General features: G+C 50.4%; 1 protein-coding gene across 2 annotated transcripts in view; it reads left to right on the forward strand.

Annotated features, from left to right (window-relative positions):
* agpat3 (1-acylglycerol-3-phosphate O-acyltransferase 3) overlaps positions 1–13,776 on the forward strand; it is a 39,679-nt gene that overhangs the window by 11,466 nt on the left and 14,437 nt on the right. Inside the window, exon 1 of one of the 2 annotated variants that reach the window (XM_055645274.1) lies at positions 10,769–10,882. The exons of the other annotated variant lie outside the window; for it this stretch is intronic. The gene's annotated coding sequence lies outside the window, so the exon portion shown is untranslated. Of the gene's footprint in view, positions 1–10,768; positions 10,883–13,776 lie in introns of those variants that run through there. 2 annotated transcript variants of the gene reach the window in all.

Raw genomic sequence — 13,776 nt, forward strand, 5'->3', positions numbered from 1 at the left:
AGTCCAATGTCCGCAATGAGTGATGTTGGGAGATTGGAACTACACCCTAACTTTGGGAGGTCCTGATATCAGCGGGGAAGAAGCTGTTCCTGAGTCTGGTGGTACGTACTTTCAAGCTTCTGTATCTTCTGCGCGATAGGGGAGGGAGAAGAGGGAATGACCAGGGTGTGAGTGGTCCTTAGGGTCATAAGTGATAGGAGTAGAATTAGGCCATTTTGCCCATCAGGTCTACTCTGCCATTCAATCATGGCTGACCTATCTCTCCCTCCTAACCCCATTTTCCTGCCTTCTTCCCATAACCCCTTATACCTTTACTAATCAACAATCAATCTATCTCTGGCTTAGAAATATCCATCTTCATATATCTGCCTTAAAAACTATCCACTGACTTGGCCTCCACAGCCGTCTGTGGCAAAAATTCCACAGTTTCACCACCCTCTGACTAAAGAAACTTCTCTTCATCTCGTTGATGATGTCGGCTGTTTTTGTGAGGCAGCGTGCAGTGTAGAGGGAGTTGGTGGTGGGGAGCCTGGTCTGTGTGATAGACTGTAATAGTTGAGTTTAGTTTATTATCCTGTGAAACCGAACTACGATCTCTCTGTGATTCTGACAATCTCGGGCAGAGCTGTTGCCAAACCGACATCTACACAGATGTACTCCTGTATGGTATCATTCTCCTGAATGACATCCAAAGAGAGGTTTTCCACTGCATCTTGGTAAATGTGACCTGATAAACAGTCTGAAGAAGGGCCTTGACCTGAAACGTTACCTATCCTTATTCGCCAGAGACGCTGCCTGACCCGCTGAGTTACACTACCGGTTTGTGTCGATCTCCGGGTGATCTCTGGTCGGAGATGGACGCAAAATGCTCAGCGGGACAGGCAGGATCTCTGGAGAGAAGGAATGGGTGACGTTCCTGGTCAAGACCCTTCATCAGACTGAGAGTCAGAGGAGAGGGAAACGAGAGCTGTAGACGATGATGTAGAGAGTTCTAGAACAAATGAAGGATAGAGACGATGGTGTACAGAGATATAGAATAAATAATCGTTGGTGGGTGCAGGCTCGGTGGGCCGAAGGGCCTGTTTCCACGCTGTATCTCTGAACTAAGTACTAGCTTTGATGGGGCATGTTGGTCTGAAGGGGCTGTTTCCGTGCTGTGAGACTGTGGTTTAACCTTATACGAAGAGGGGGGGGGATGTGATTCCTACCACACTCGCCCCGCTACCTCTGTTGAACAGTGGCAGGGCAGAGCAACGGGGACCGGTGTGGGTCGCTGAGTTAGAAACATAGAAAATAGGTGCAGGAGGAGGCCATTCGGCCCTTTGAGCCAGCACCGCCATTCATTGTGATCATGGCTGATCGTCCCCTATCAATAACCCGTGCCTGCCTTCTCCCAGTATCCCCTGACTCCACTAGCCCCTAGAGCTCTATCTAACTCTCTTAAATCCATCCAGTGATTTAGCCTCCACTGCCCTCTGTGGCAGGAAATTCCATAAATTCACAACTCTCTGGGTGAAAATTTTTTTTCTCACCTCAGTCTTAAATGACCTCCCCTTTATTCTAAGACTGTGGTGCCTGGTTTTGGACTCCCCCAACATTGGGAACATTTTTCCTGCATCTAGCTTGTCCAGTCCTTTTATAACTTTATATGTTTCTATACGATGCCCCCTCATCCTAAACTCCAGTGAATACAAGCCTAGTCTTTTTGATCTTTCCTCATATGACAGTCCCGCCATCCCAGGGATCAATCTCGTGAACCTACGCTGCACTGCCTCAATCACAAGGATGTCCGTCCTCAAATTAGGAGACCAAAACTGTGCACAATAGTTGATGTAAAAGGAGTTTACATCATGGAGTTGATGTAAATGCAGGGGGATGGATCCAGGGCACGTGGCCGCTAATTGTGAATCGGTTTAATGGATTAGCTGGCCAGCAAGTGTAGCACATATTTTGTAGTGGGCTCTCTTGACGGCCGGAGTGTTGATTTCTTTATGAGAGCGCGGACAGCATTATCGGGCTTCATTCCTGTGTTTAAGTGAGGAATGTTGGCTGGCAGGGCAGGTGGTCGTCACAGCCTGACCCTGGCTGAGTGGTAGCCGGAGCCAGGCTGCTCCTGGCTTTGTGTCCCAGCCCTTGGTCATAATCTGCTGTGGATTTACTGGGCTGGAGGAGCCCGTACAGAGTGGAGCCTTTGCTGCTGGGGAGAGTGAGTGTGTGTCGCTGAAGATGACCGTCAGCCAGACAGCCTACCTCCTGTTCTCTGGAGTCTGCCTGGCTCTGCTGCTGCTGGCCCTGGTGTACTATACGTACTGGTAAGCGACTGTACGGGCAGCATCTGCCCTACGGGTGGGTGGCCCTCTGGTGCACTGACTGGCACTGGCTGCAGTTATACACTGCTGCTGTGCTGATAGTCACACGCCAGTCTAATGGGCACAGTACTGGTGGAGGCGGGGGCGTGTGTGTGTGTGTAACACTGGGGTACAGTACCGGTGGGGACCGGTCTGTGTGTAACATTGGGGTACAGTATTGGTGGGGACGGGTGTGTGTGTAACACTGGATTACAGTACCGGTGGGGACGGGGGTGTATAACACTGGGGTACAGTACCAGTGGGAATGGGCCAAGAATCTACTTGCACTGATTCTCACTGGTTATTGTAACTAAGTGGTTCTCTGTGGTCCGAGTTGCAAAAAGATTGCAGATCTGCCCTTCAAACTGTAGCTTGATTGGCTGTGGTGATAGAGCGGAGGTGTTACTGCACGAATCAGTGGGCCAGGGAGGTTTGGGAATAGTTGGCGGGCGAGTGGTGTGAGGGGTGGGGCCACTGTTCCACTCTGCCCCATGATGAGGTGGCAGGACTTTGCCCTTCCTCTCACTGGGCAGAGTCGGCCCACAGAGGGTCAAAGTGCAGAGCTATGAGTCACGTGTCGTTCAGCTTGTCTCTGTGCAAAGGTCCCTGTCCCTGGGCTCGACGTGGCAGTGGAGTTTGGACATCTCCCTCCACTGTGCACACTGTTGTAGACCACTGGCTGTCCCAGTGGACGGCACCGAGCCGTGTTTGTGTGCGAATGGACTGCGGACACTGGTTTATGCTGGAGTATCTGAGAGTTAGATAGAGCTCTTAAAGGGAGCACAGTCAAGGGAGCCAGCATCGCCATTCAATGTAATCACGGCTGATCATCCCCAATCAGTACCCCGTTCCTGCCTTCTCCCCATATCCCCTGACTCCGCTGCCTTCAAGAGCCCTATCTAGCTCTCTCTTGAAAGTATTCAGAGAACCTGGCCTCCACCGCCCTCCGAGGCAGAGAATTCCACAGACTCACAACTCTCTGTGTGTAAAAGTGTTTCCTCATCTTCCTTATCAATTCAGGCAGCAATTTCGTCAGATGTATGAATCGGAAGGGATTACGTCTGTTAATGCATTCTTGGCTAATAGGTTAATTACAATTGCAATTAATGAGAGATCGGGTGAATGGGGGCTTGTTTCCCAGCTCTGAGAGAGATGATGAGGCTGAGAGACACTGATTAGATAGGGAGGGGCATCTGTCCTGGAGCATAGTTGGAGGGTGATCTTATTGAGAGGCAGAGATAATCGCTGTAATTATCTCTCCTGGGTGGGTCGGGATGTTAAAACTATGGACCTGAGGAGTAACTTTTTCCACACAGGGGTATATGGAACGAGGTCATAGAGGCAGGGACTATAACGACATTGAAAAGGACTGTAGACAAAAATGCTGGAGAAACTCAGCGGATGAGGCAGCATCTATGGAGCGTAGGAATAGGTGATGGTTCGTGAGGCAGCGTCTAGGGAGCGTAGGAATAGGTGATGTTTCAGGTTAGACCCTATCGCCGTATCGGGTCTCGTTCCCGAAACGTCGCCTATTTCCTTCGCTCCATAGATGCTGCCTCACCCGCTGAGTTTCTCCAGCATTTTTGTCTACCTTTAAAACGCATGTGGCCAGTTGCATGGACAAGAAAGGTTTAGAGGGACATGGGCCAAATGCGGGCAGGTGAGACTGGCTTAGGTGGACATCTTGGTCAGCATGGATGAAGGGCTTGTTTCCTTGGTGAGCGTGAACACCTCGGCAATCGCTTGCAGTGTGATGATGTTTGAGGGCAGGCGGCGAGGAGAGACTTGATAGAGGTCTTTAAAATTGTGAGAGGGATAGACAGAGTTGACGTGGATAAGCTTTTTCAATTAAGAGTAGGGAAGATTCAAACATGAGGACATGATTTGAGAATTAAGGGACAGAAGTTTAGGGGTAACAGAGGGAACTTCTTTACTCAGAGTGGTAGCTTCCAGTGGAATGAGCTTCTAGTGGAAGTGGTGAAGGCAGGTTCGATTTTATCATTTAAAAATAAATTGGATAGGTATATAGACGGGAAAGGAATGGAGGGTTATGGTCTGAGTGCAGGTAGATGGGACTAGGGGAGAGTAAATGTTCGGCACTGACTAGAAGGGCGGAGATGGCCTGTTTCCGTGCTGTAATTGTTATATGGTTATATGGAAGGGAGAGAGTGGGTTTACAACCAGTAGCATGCACCCTCCTCTACGTACAGTATAGACAGCTTGTGACATGAGACCTGCAGCTGTACACAAACACAGTTGTATGTGTGGACGCAACAGCTGCAAGATCGCCACAACTCTCCCACTGTATCGTCTCCAGCAAAGCTGAGAAAAATATTCCTTCATCACTGAGACCCGCACATCGCTGAGAAAGCTGCGGTTTATTCCTGATCCCAAACTGCCCTCGGGAAAGAGGGGTAAAGCCCCCCCACTTCCTTGAAACACTGCATTGCCACTGGAGACAGTGCTCCCCCACTGGAGACAGTGCTCCCCCACTGGAGACAGTGCTCCCCCACTGGAGACAGTGCTCCCCCACTGGAGACAATGCTCTCCCAACGGTCACAGTACTCTGACACTGGAGACAGTAGTCCCACGCTGGATGCAGTGCTCTCACACTGGATGCAGTGCTCTCACACTGGGGGACGGTGCTCCCGCACTGGCTACGGTGCTGCCGCACTGGATACGGTGCTCCCACACTGGGGGCAGTGCTCCCGCACTGGCTACAGTGCTCCTCCACTGGGGCCAGAGCTCCTCCACTGGGGCCAGAGCTCCTCCACTGGGGCCAGTGCTCCCGCTCTGGGCCTGTGCTCCTACAGTGCTGCAGAGGGGGTGGATCCAGTGCTGGGACAGGAGACTATGCAGGAGTGTGGATTATCCTCTATGTCCAGGCAGCAACCAGCCACATTCGCTGCTACATCCATGGTACAAGGACTACGTGCGGCTGTTTTGACATTTGATAAGATCGTGGCTGATATCTTAGCTGGGCACGACATGCCTGATCTAACCCCCCCCCCCTCCATATCCTATGATCCAATCCTTTTTATATCTACAAATCAATCAACCTGCCCAGACCGCGGGCGGCACTGTGGCACAGCGGGTAGAGTTGTTGCCTCACAGCCCCTGAGACCCAGGTTCCATGCCGACTACGGGTGCTGTCTGTACGGAGTTTGTACGTTCTGGACAGGTTAGGTCCAGTGATGGGAGTGTCCAGAACCAGGGGTCACAGTTTAAGAATATTGGGTCGGCTATTTTGGACTGAGATGAGGATAAAACGTTTTTACCCAGAGAGTTGTGAATCTGTGGAATTCTCTGCCACATAAGGCAGTGGAGGCCAATTCACTGGATGTTCTCAAGAGAGAGTTAGATTTAGCTCTTAGGGCTTAACGGAATCAAGGGATATGGGGAGAAAGCAGGAACGGGGATACTGATTGGGGATGATCAGCCATGATCACATTGAATGACGGTGCTACCTCCAAGGGCCGAATGGCCTACTCCTGCACCTATTGTCTATGTTTCTCCCTGTGACCGCGTGGGTTTTCTCCAAGATTTTGGCGGCGTATACTTTACGGGCCGAATGGCCTAATGCTGCTCCTATCACACGATCCTACGCCCTGCTTCTCCAGGTGCCAACAGTGACAGGGCTCAGGTGACAGGCCTCAGGTACGGCAACAGCGGGCAGCTGGGAGCTGTTGTTCCGTGTACACACTACACCGTCGCTCAGGTGGGAAGAGGTATAGGCAGCAACTCTGCACGAGGTCCCCAGGCGCTGTAGTACACAAATAACCCATCACGTGTGAAAGGATGGTTGAAGAAGGAGCTGCAGATGCTGGAAAAATGCCAGAGAAACTCAGCGGGTGCAGCAGCATCTATGGAGCGAAGGAAACAGGCAACGTTTTGGGCCGAAACCCTTCTTCAGACTGTAGAAGTGAAACTTCAGACTCGTGAAATAGCCTCATCTAAGACAGACACACAAAATGCTGGAGTAACTCAGTGGGACAGGCAACATCTCTGGAGAGAAAGAACGGGTGAAGTTTCGGACCGAGATCCTCCTTCAGACACCCATCCCTTGTCTCCAGAGATGCTGCCTGTACCGCTGAGTTACTCCAGCTTTTTGTTTCTATCTTTGGTATAAACCAGCATCTGCAGTTCCTTTCTACATAATAGACAATAGGTGCAGGAGTAGGCTGTTCGGCCCTTTGAGCCAGCACCGCCATTCAATGTGATCATGGCTGATCATCCACAATCAGTACCCCGTTCCTGCCTTCTACCCATATCCCCTGACTCCACTATCTTTGCCCCATCTAGCTCTCTCTTGAAAGTATCCAGAGAACTGGCCTCCACCGTCCTCTGAGGCAGAGTACTCCCCAGACTCGCAACTCTCTGTGAGAAAAAGTGTTTCCTCGTCTCTGTTCTAAATGGCTTACTCCTTATTCTTAAGCTGTGGCCCCTGGTTCTGGACTCCCCCAACATCGTTTCCTGCCTCTAGCGTGTCCAAAGCCTCAATAATCTTATATGTTTCAATAAGATACCCTCTCATCCGTCTAAATTACAGAGTATACAAGCCCAGCCGCTCAATTCTCTCAGCATATGACTCAGCATATCCACACGACTCTATCCAGGCCTTTCACTATTCAGTCTGTATCAATGAGGCCCCTCCTCGTTCTTCTAAATGAAGGGCATGGATCGCGTGCAGGCAGAGGGGGAGGTTTAGCTTGGCGTCATGTCCATCATGGATAGTGTGGGCCGAAGGGCCTGTTCCTCTACTGTACAGTTCTGTGTTCTGCTTTTTTATTTCCAAAATTAAACTTTATTCAGAATTTAAATATGTACAAAACAAGAACTGTGCAAAAATATTGCCAACATTCTTAGTGGCGAAACATCCATTCATCTGCATTATATTTGGTCATGTTCACAGAACTGTCATTATGCCTGGCAACCTAATACCATTATATCCAGAGTCTGTAGAAGGGTCTCGACCGGAAACCTCGCCTCTATCTTCTATCCACAGATGCTGCCTGACCCGCTGAGTTATTCCAGCACTCTGTGAAGCGTCACATATCCATGTTCTCCACAGATGCTGCCAGACCCGCTGAGTTACTCCAGCATTTTGTGTCTATCATCATAATGAACCAGTATCGTATCGGGCCGAAACTCTTCTGGAAATAGGCAACGTTTCGGGCCGAAACCCTTCCGGGTTTCGGCCCGAAACGTTGCCTATTTCCTTCACTCCATAGATGCTGCTGCACCCGCTGAGTTAATCCAGCACTCTGTGAAACGTCACCTATCCATGTTCTCCACAGATGCTTGACCCACTGAGTTACTCCAGCACTCTGTGAAACGTCACCTATCCATGTTCTCCACAGATGCTGCCTGACCTGCTGAGTTACTCCAGCACTCTGTCAAACGTCACCTATCCATGTTCTCCATAGATGCTGCCTGACCCGCTGAGTTACTCCAGCACTCTGTGAAACGTCACCTATCCATGTTCTCCACAGATGCTGCCTGACCCGCTGAGTTAAGGGCCTGTCCCACTTGAGCGTTATTTGCGAATCATTTACGCGTCACGACGCAAGACGACGTGAGACTTGGTGACGTAGGCAGTGATGTGCGGTGAGCGCACGGCGCCCCAGGATTTTGGGATGCTCAAAATCCTCACGCACCACCTGCGTGACACGCAAATGACGCCCAGGTGGGACAGGCCCTTTACTCCAGCACTCTGTGTCTTTACATACCTTGTGTATGCAAAACAAAGAATCTCACCGCTACATGTCACGTGTGAAACTGTTGGGTCATTCATGCATGGATTGAACTTTTCTTGTCAGCCAGCATCTGCAGTTGCTTGTGTCTGAAATACACAGAGTGCTTGGTGTGAGTTTTGTGATGGACACCGAGCCCTTCATGCCTTCATCATCGTTGAAAACATTAGCGACGCAGTGGTGCCAGTTTCCAACGGGAACGGTGACGGACGCACCGCTCCTTACAATACCGTGTACGACAACTTCTACTGACGTGTGGATGGCCGTCGGCTCGCTAGGAACTCCTCCGCCCTTTGACAGGTCTTGTTTTTGGTCCTGCTGGGGGTCCACAGCCCCCTCCTCACCTTGCAAACCAGGTGGGGGAGAGGGTTTAGTCGTTGACTACCCAACCACGGAGCAGGTAGCACGGAGTGACATGGTACCGGAGAGACAGGGGGAACTCTCCCTGACCAAGTCCGAGACCGTTGTGTGAAATGAAGATGCAGTTCCTGATTTCAGGGAGAGCCGTTCCTTCTTTCACTTGCCCCTTCAAGCGCTGAGTTTTACTTCTGTGTCTGCGCTGTTAGGCTAATGTTTGCTGCAAAACTCCAAACCTGAAGTAAGAGTTGCTGAATTCTGTAGGTCCCCGACGTAGGAGTGAGTGAGTGAGGTAGGGCAGCTGCAAGATCGCCACAGTCGAATCAGTAGTAAGGAAGACAAATTCAATGCTGGCATTTATATCAAGAAGACTGCAATACAAATGCTGAGGCTCTACAAGGCGCTGGTCAGGCCGCATTTGGAGTACGGTGAGCAAATGTGTGCCTCATATCTGAGGAAGGATGTGCCGGCTCTGGAGGTTTACAAGAATGATCCCAGGATTGAGTGGGTTAACCTATGATGAGCATTTGTTGGCACTGGGCCTGTACACGCTGGAGTTTAGAAGGATGAGGGGCGGGACCTCATTGAAACTTACAGAATAATAAAAGGCCTGGATAGAGTGGATGTGGAGAGGATGTTTCCACTGGTGGGAGAGTCTCAGAATTAAAGGGCGCTCTTTTAGAATTGAAGGTGAGGAGGAACTTCTTTAGTCAGAGGGTAGTTAATCTGTGGAACTCATTGCCACAGAGGGTTAGGAAGCAGAGATCAGCCATGTTTGAATGGCGGAGTACACTCGATGGGCTGAATGGCCTAATTCTACTATAACTTGTGCTCCCTGTCTGTGCCCCACTGGGTGGCCGGGTCAGTTGTTGGGGGGTGTCTGTGGACACTGCTCCCGTTGCAGCGGGCATCTTTGTGAATGAAGAAATGTCTCGACCCAAAATGTCACCTATTCCTTTTCTCCAGAGATGCTGTCTGACCCGCAGAGTTACTCCAGCTATTTGTGCCTATCTTTGTAACTTCACTAGGCGAGAGATTTGCTTTGTAATTTGTACGGTTTGCGGCAACGTTCACCTCGGGCAGCACGGTGGTGCAGCGGGTAGAGGTGCTGCCTCATAGTGCCAGAGACCCGGGTTCCATCCTGACTACGGGTGCTGTCTGTACGGAGTTTGTACGTTCTCCCCGTGATCTGCGTGGGGGAATAGATAGGGTGGATGCACAGAGTCTTTTGCCCAGAGTAGACAATAGACAATAGGTGCAGGAGAGGCCATTCGGCCCTTCAAGCCAGCACCGCCATTCAATGTGATCATGGCTGGTCATCTCCAATCAGTGCCCCGTTCCTGCCTTCTCCCCATATCCCCTGACTGCGCTATCTTTAAGAGCCCTATCTAGCTCTCTCTTGAAAACATCCAGTGAAGCGGCCTCCACTGCCATCTGTGGCAGAGAATTCCACAGATTCACAACTCTCTGGGTGAAAAAGCTTTTTCCTCATCTCAGTCCTAAACGGCCAACCCCTTATTCTTAAACTGTGACCCCTGGTTCTAGATGCCCCAACACGGGGAACATTTTTTCCTGCATCCAGCCTGTCCAATCCCTTAAGAATTTTAACGTTTTCTTTACTCAGAGAGTGGTAGCGGTGTGGAATGAGCTTCCAGTGGAAGTGGTGAAGGCAGGTTCGTTGGTATCATTTAAAAATAAATTGGATAGGCATATGGATGAGAAGGGAATGGAGGGTTATGGTATGAATGCAGGCAGGTGGGACTAAGGGAAAAAAAAGTTGTTCGGCACGGACTTGTAGGGCCGAGATGGCCTGTTTCCGTGCTGTAATTGTTATATGGTTATATGGTTAAGAGAGAGTTAGATTTAGCTCTAGGGGCTAAAGGAATCAAGGGATATGGGGGGAAAAGCAGGAATGGGTACTGATTTTAGATGATCAGCTGTGATCATATTGAATGGCGGTGCTAGCTCGAAGGGCCGAATGGCCTATTCCTGCGCCTATTTATTTTTTTTCTATATGATTCTATAGGATTCACTCTCATCCTCATAAATTCCAGTGAATATAAGCCCAGTCCACCCATCCATCTATGTGGGAAGGTTTACAGGGATAGGGGAGGCAAGTGGAGCTAGCTTGGATGGGGGCATCTTGGCCAGTATGGGCGAGTCGGGCGGAAGGGCCTGTTTCCGTGCTGTGTTGCTTTGTTATGGGTGAAGTGTGAGCAGACTAACCTGCAGCTGACCACAGCCACGTGGAACCATGTCCTTGTGTCGAGGCTTTGCTGCCCGCGGACTTTGTCCTGAGGCTGATGTCAGTCGCGGCTGGCTGTCCTTCTGACTGCTGCAAGCCTTGTGTGGGTCACAGTTGCCCGCAGTCTCTGCCTCCAGCTCGCAGCTAAACCGTAGCAACACTGAATGCTCCACCTCCAGGTAACTTGCCTACAAACACCCCCTCCCACTACGTTTTGCCCCCCTCCCTTCCCTGTTTACCCATTCCTCCCCTCGCCCCCTCCCCTTTCACCTCCGTTCTTTCAAATCTGAGGAAGGACATTATTGCCATAGAGGGAGTGCAGAGAAGGTTCACCAGACTGATTCCTGGGATGTCAGGACGGTCTTATGAAGAAAGACTGGATAGACTTGGTTTATACGCTCTAGAATTTAGGAGATTGAGAGGGGATCTTATAGAAACTTACAAAATTCTTAAGGGGTTGGACAGGCTAGATGCAGGAAGATTGTTCCCGATGTTGGGGAAGTCCAGGACAAGGGGTCACAGCTTAAGGATAAGGGGGAAATCCTTTAGAACCGAGATGAGGAGAACTTTTTTCACACAGAGAGTGGTGAATCTCTGGAACTCTCTGCCACAGAGGGTAATTGAGGCCAGTTCATTGGCAATATTTAAGAGGGAGTTAGATGTGGCCCTTGTGGCCAAGGGGATCAGAGGGTATGGAGAGAAGGCAGGTACGGGATACTGAGTTGGATGATCAGCCATGATCATATTGAATGGCGGTGCAGGCTCGAAGGGCCGAATGGCCTACTCCTGCACCTAATTTCTATGTTTCTATGTTTTCCTCCAGCTTCACAATTTGCGAAGGAATAGGCGACGTTTCGGGTCGAGACCCGTAAGGGTCTCGGCCCGAAACGTCACCTATTCCTTTCGCTCCATAGATGCTGCCTCACGAAACGTCACCTATTCCTTCGCTCCATAGATGCTGCCTCACGAAACGTCACCTATTCCTTCGCTCCATAGATGCTGCCTCACGAAACGTCACCTATTCCTTCGCTCCATAGATGCTGCCTCACGAAACGTCACCTATTCCTTCGCTCCATAGATGCTGCCTCACCCGCTGAGTTTCTCCAGCATTTTTGTCTACCTTCACCCTGTATAGAGTCACAGAGTGATACAGTGTGGAAACAGGCCCACCTTGCCCACGGCCTACAATGCCCCATCTACACTAGTCCCACCTGCCCGCGTTTGGCCCATATCCATCCAAACCTGTCCTATCCATGTACCTGTCTAACTGTTTATTAAATGTTGGGATAGTCCCAGCCTCAACTACCTCCTCTGGCAGCTCGTTCCATACACCCACCCCCCTCTCTGTAAAAAACCTACCCCTTCAGATTCCTATTAAATCTTTTCTCCTTCACCTTGAACCCATGTCCTCTGGTCCTCGATTCCCCTACTCTGGGCAAGAGACTCTGTGCATCTACCCGATTTATTCCTCTCATGATTTTATACACCTCAATAAGATCTCCCCTCATCCTCTTATGCTCCAGTCATCTGCCTATCAAACCCCCCTCGTCTGCATCCACCTATCACTCCCCCAGAGGTTGTTGTGTGTTCCCCCGCTTCTCTTCCAGCTTCCCCCCCCTCCCCCGCACCATCCTGGCCCGCTGAGTTACTCCACACTCTGTGAAATGTCACCTATCCATGTTCTCCACAGATGCTGCCTGACCCGCTGAGTTACTCCAGCACTCTGTGCCTCTATCCAGTGTTCAGAGGCGGGTCGTTTGGCAGCCACATGAACATGAACAGCCGGTGTGTGCAGCTGCTTTGTGCAAAGTCTATTTTAGCCTAAAAGGAAGTGGCCAGGAGCAGCAAGGGCTATCGCTATTTAAAATGCAAGGTTATACTTCTGCTCATCACTGGTACAATCTCCGGAACTACAGTTCATGGCAGCTATTTCTGGGTAGCAATGTGGGCAGGTTTTGTGTAGACGCTGTCATTACTCGTCTGTTAGCATCTAGTGCCCGTTAACCCTCTTTGCATTTCGGTAAGAATTAAGAAATTCTTGTGCTGAGGGTTTAATTGCTGGGGGCCTCCATTACTTAATGCTGGAGTGACTTGTAACTTTTGGCACACGCACGCACACAGACAGACACACGCACATACGCACGCACACAGACAGACACACGCACATACACACGCACACAGACAGACACACGCACATACACACGCACGCACACAGACAGACACACGCACATACACACACACGCACGCACACAGACAGACACACGCACATACACACGCACACAGACAGACACACACACATACACACACATGCATACACAAGCGCACACACACGCGCGCACATACACACATACAGCAGTTTCTGAGGTGGCATGGTGGCGCAGCGGGTGGAGCTGCTGCCTCACAGCGCCAGACACCCAGGTTCGATCCTGACTACCGGTGCTGTCTGTACAGAGTTTGTACGTTCTCCCCGTGACCTGTGTGGGTTTGCTCCCGATTCCCCCCACATTCCAAGGACGTGGGTCAATTGGCTTGGACAAATTGCCCCTGGTGTGTGTAGGATAGTGCTAGTGTACAGGGTGATCACTGGTCGGCGCGGGCTTGGTCAGCCGAAGGGCTTGACACACTAGAGGCAGGAAACATGTTCCCGATGTTGGGAGAGTCCAGAACCAGGGGCCACAGTTTAAGAATAAGGGGTAAGCCATTTAGAATGGAGACGAGGAAAACCTTTTTCACACAGAGAGTTATGAGTCTGGAATTCCTTGCCTCAGAGAGCGGTGGAGGCCGGTTCTCTGGATACTTTCAAGAGAGAGCTAGATAGGGTTCTTAAAGATAGCGGAGTCAGGGGATATGGGAAGACGGCAGGAACGGGGTACTGATTGTGGATGATCAGCCGTGATCACATTGAATGGCGGTGCTGGCTCGAAGGGCCGAATGGCCTACTCCTGCACCTATTTTCTATTGTCTATTTCTGTAAATGACTGAATAACACAATCTGAAATCCAAGATCATCTTCAATCAGTATTCAAACTATAGCGGTACGACAGGTTGTTAATTGCCAGAACTTCATAACCGC

This window comes from Leucoraja erinacea, chromosome 13, assembly GCF_028641065.1.
Source record: "Leucoraja erinacea ecotype New England chromosome 13, Leri_hhj_1, whole genome shotgun sequence".
Classification (NCBI taxonomy): Eukaryota; Metazoa; Chordata; class Chondrichthyes; order Rajiformes; family Rajidae; genus Leucoraja; species Leucoraja erinaceus.